Genomic DNA, 4,920 nt, shown 5'->3' on the forward strand with positions numbered 1-4,920 from the left:
CCCTGGGGCTTTTCCCTGCTGTTGCTGGAGGGTAGAGCACTGTTAAGCATCCTGGGGTTATGGTTTATGGTTTTTAGGGCTGTCGTGGTGGGGAAGACACAATGTACAGGTGTAGTGAAGGCAGAGCTGCTCACACCATCTGAGATGTGTCCCGTTGGACCAGCCACCAGCGTGGCCCACAGTGAGGGGCAGCAGAGAAGCTGGAGCCCAGCGGGTTGCTATTGTAAGACACGTGGTAAATCAGCATAAAGCCCACATCTAAAATTATCTCTGTAGGGTTTGGAGTTTTTTTTTTTTTTCCTTCCTTTCTTCTTCTCCCAGCCTGCAATTAAGTACTCCACAATGGGGATCTGGAATTTTGAGCACATGCTCAAGATTAACTGAAAGCCTTCAGAGCTGGGTATGTGCTTGCCCTTTGCAAATCTGCCTGAGATTAGGTGGCATTGAGATGGAACAATTTTAGCCTAAGAGGTGCTGAGATCTCCACTGGCCAGCCCCAGCTGAAAGTGGGCTCCTGTTCACCTCCAGTGCCACAGGCACCCACAAGGTGCCTTAACCACACTTAACCATGCCTAAACCCTCTCTCAAGACTTACTATGCTCAGCATCCTCTGGCTGCTGTTAGACAGCCTCAAGTCTGGTCTCATTGCCTCTCTTGGACCATCTCTTTCTGCTTAGTAGGCTGCAGATTGTGAGGTTGTTCTTTAATACTTCTCATGGTCCTTAGCCTGGGAGTACAAAGATGGTATTTTGGTGTGTGATGTTGCTAACACCCAGAGGTGCTTTTCGGGTGCCAGGTGTGGTGTGGCTGTTGCTCCCCCTCAGCTGTTGAACTTGGCAAAAGGAATGTTTTCCTCATGGGAACCTCAGTCTGTACTTGCTGCCGTTTCTTTCCACATGTCAAGTGGCGTTTGTTGAGCCAGTACTCAGAGATGGGGCAGGATCTCCTGAGAAAGCTGATTTGCCAGATTTTTCTGCATTGATCCCTAAACTAGGCCAAGCCCCAGGGAGTGCCTGCTTGGACAAAGAACCCGAATTTGGCATCCAACACAGTTTGCCCAAAGGTCTCTAGGCAAGTATTCACTGCTCCATAACTCAGTTTACTTGTGCGATGATGAGAAAACCACCAGTGCCCCTGTGTGGGATCAGTGAGGGGGCCTGGGGGAGGCCGCTCAGCACCAGGCAGCTGTGGGGTTGGGACGGGGACCCTGCGTGTGCTGGACCCTGGTCAGAGCTCTCTGTCCCGCGGCCTGTGGGCAGCTGGACGTGCCCTGACTGGGCTGTGAGGGGCAGGGCGGCTGCTGGGTGGCCAGAGGGTGTGAGCCTGGCCACGGGGCCAGCCTGGCCTCCCCCAGCAGCCATATCTTCCATCCTTCCTCTGCTCAGTCCCGAACGAGACCCCTTGCGTGAGGACTGAGGTTTCCCTCCGTCCAGGGGACTGGCCCCCTAGCGAGGCCGCTGGCCCGGGGCTGAGTCTCTGTGCTGGCCGTGTTGCTGTGGGGAGTGGAGGGGTGAGGTCATGGCTGTGTGACCAGCAGCAGGCCCCAGCTGTGCTGGGTGCCACCACCCCGCCGCCTCCCCTCCACGGGAACGCGGCCAAGGGCCCGGGGAGCTGGGTCTGCTCTGCCTCCCGCTGCTCCAGCTGAGGCTAAAAGAGTCTTATTTCGTCTAGATTTAGTCTAGAGAGAAGGAAGACTTTTTTTTACAATGAGGGTGCTGAGCCCCTGTCCCAGGCTGCCCAGAGAGGTGGTTGCTGCCCCATCCCTGGAACCATCCCAGGGGAGGTTGGGGCTCTGAGCACCCTGCTCTAGCTGCAGATGTCCCTGTCCCTGCAGGGGGTTGGATTAGATAAGAAGGTCCCTTCCCACCCAAACCAGTCTATGATTCTGTGGTATCCAGTGCCATAGAGCTGCTGACAGGCACTGGGGTGTAGGACTGTACCCAGGTTGGAGGGTGACCCGTGCTGCAAAGCCCTGAAGGACTTGGTGTTATCTAAGGTCAAGATGTCCTCCAGGATTGAGGAATTTGTAAACAAATATGTGCCTTGGTCATGGGAATTGAAGCACTATGGAAAATTGCTGTGAAAATGTCTTGTTGTTGCCTCTTACTGTTTCGTAAGTGTGCGTGGAAAACATAAATGGAAGAAGCCCAGGAAGAGGGGGACCCGAAATGCTGCTGCCTGTGAGGTCTTGGAACAAGAAAGCTCTTGTTTGAATGGCCGTGCCTCTCGCCTGGGCACGGGGCTGGTGTTTGGGGAGCTGCAGCCTGGCCACAGCTTGGGGACACCCCAGTTCTGTGGTGCAAAGCCTACAGAGGTGCTGGAGGGAGCATCTGAGAGCAGCAGATACCTTTGGGTTGAAGGTCATGGCTCAAGTGTAAGCCCTTTTCATTCAACAGAAGGAAGAAAGGAACAGGTTTCCCCTCCTTTTTCCCCTGTAGGCCTTTGCTGTTTTGCCTTGGAAAATGTCAGCTGTTCCTCTTTCTCACCTGTGTTTTACTGGGGCATGGAAATAAGAAAAGGCCCCTTGGATACAGAAAAGTGCTCTGTGGTCCCTCAGGATTTAAACCCAGGAGTCTTCACTCAAGACAAACAGCTAAACTGTGTGATTTTGGGGTTTCACTCTTGGTTTTACAGGGCGTTGTTCACCAGTTGCTTGTTTGCTGCTGAGTCTGCTGTGGCAGGGCCCAAGATTTTCATTACAGGTCTCACCCTGACAAATTCTTAAAAAAAAAATATGCTTTCACCTGCTTCATTCAGGAAAGCAAAGCTGAGGGTTATCTCAAGAAGAAAACACAAGCATATGTCACCAAAGAGCATTTCTTCTTGAGATTAAATGAAAAAACTGGTACTGTGGTTGAGGGGCAGCTGAATGTGGGGCTGATCTCGCTGCTGACGTCCCCCACGGCATATGCAGGCAGGGAGAAAGGCACTTTTCCTGGGAGAAGGTGCTGAAAAATGTAATGAGGCAAAGTGAAACTGCTGCTGATTTGGAGGTGAAGCATGAAGAGACTGGGAGAGGAGAAACTGTGAGCAGATTTTTATTTTCAGAGGATCATAGGCACACCAGCTGAGGCTGTAGCCTGTGCCACTTCTCCTCACAGGTTTCTTTCATCCCTCTGTCTACTAGAAAGAGCCTGATCCACATCTAAATCCTGTGCTGACCCTCTTACAGGGTTCTGGATTGGGTCTCTCTGTGTTTCTCGGCCTTTTCTCCTCTCCCTGGCAATAAGGGGCCCAAAAACAGATCATCTTCTACGGATGTGGTTTGTGGCCGGCTGCCCGCCGTGGTGCTGCCTGTGCCTCCCCCCCTGTGTCCCCCTGCTCAGCGTGGTTTGTGGGACCCTGCTCTGGACAGGCTCAGGAAATGCTGGGTTTGAGGTGCTGCTTTTCTTCCCTGGGCAGCTTCATCCCTGTGTGGCTTCAGACACCGGCCAGGCTGCCGTTGTGCATCCCAGGAGCATCCCTGGCCACCGGTGCAGCAGGGCTGGGAGCCAGGGTGGCTGGTGCCTTACAGCAGGCTTGAAGCACTCTGCTTGGAGGTTTCTTCTCAGTTCTTGTGGTGCTCAGCTAAGCGTGGCCATCTGTGCTCCCAAGGGCATGTCCATCTTCCCTCTGCATGCCAGGAGAAGGGTCCCGTGAGGTAGCTGCCAAACCACAGCCAAAGATCAATGTTCCTCTGGGGTGGCTGTTGTTCCCATAGCTGTGCCCCAGATGCCATTAGTGTGCCTGTTGCCTTGTCAGACTTCTCAACCCAGCCAGAGCATCTGTGAAAATGTTTAAAGGACTTTGGGTTTGAAAAGGAATACATTCTGCTCTGACCTTCAGAGGAATCTTGTTTCCCATGAAATTCCAGATTCAAAACAACAAATCATCCCCATGTCTCTTTGCTTCAAGCCCTGAAGATCAGCTCAAGGCACAAAAGATCTTCAGGGAGTGTTTTCAAAGGCTCTGAGTAAAATCCTAGTAGCTGCCCGTCCTAGGATGCCATTAGTGACCAAAGAAGTGACGTTCAGGGCTGCAGTGGCTGTTCATGGGGGGGGTCTCTCTCAGAGCCATCACAAACTCCTCATTACCATGCTGAAAAATGACCAGATGGGAAAGCTGGACTGCCCCATGGTTATTTACAGCTGCAGGATGGAGTCTTGCCTTGTGAGAAGCAGGGGAGTTGTCTCTCCAGGCTGTGAGGTGAGGGACATAACTGTCACTGGGTGTTGGGGAGGGTGGGAGTGCTGCAGGGAGCAGGGCAGCTGGGAAGGGCAGGGCTGAGGTTCTGCCTGGCTCTCAGCATGGCCCAACCCATCCAGCTCTGCCATGGAACCTGCCTGGTCCCACCCTGCAGAGCTGTCCTATCGCTGGCACCAAACGTGGAGAAAGCCCTGCTGAAAGTCTTGGCCTTTGTTAAAAAACAACCATCATGAAACCCTCCTCCTGCCCCTTTGCTGCATTCCTAATTTATTGCAACGTTTGTGTTCTGGATCGATTATTTATGCTGAGCCTTGCAGCCTGCCAGGCTGGCTGCTTCTGCTGGAAAGAATTCAATTTTGAGTGTAACCTCCTTGTCTTTACTAGCAGGTGAACTGTGTTGAGCTGTCCTTGAGCTGTTTTGGGTGAGCAGGAGCTGGCCAGAAGGGTTAGTCATTTGGGGTGAGACTCACCAGTCAGTCGCAGGTAGATGTAGAAGAAGTGCTGGTGGTTGCTCAGTGGGGTGGTGAGCAGGTTCCTCTCCAGGGTAGGTCAACACACTGGGCAACACAAGTGAGCAGAAAAAGGGGTTGTATTCATAAGGCTGTTAAGTTTGTAAGCTCAAGGGATTGGAGGGGAAAACGAAAACAGAGAAAAATTCCTCCCTTCCCCTCTCCCTTCCCCTCTCCCTTCCCCTCTCCCTTCCCCTCTCACTTCCCCTCTCCCCTCCCCTCTCCC

Source organism: Merops nubicus, unplaced genomic scaffold (assembly GCF_000691845.1).
Source record: "Merops nubicus isolate BGI_N331 unplaced genomic scaffold, ASM69184v1 scaffold12987, whole genome shotgun sequence".
NCBI lineage: Eukaryota > Metazoa > Chordata > Aves > Coraciiformes > Meropidae > Merops > Merops nubicus.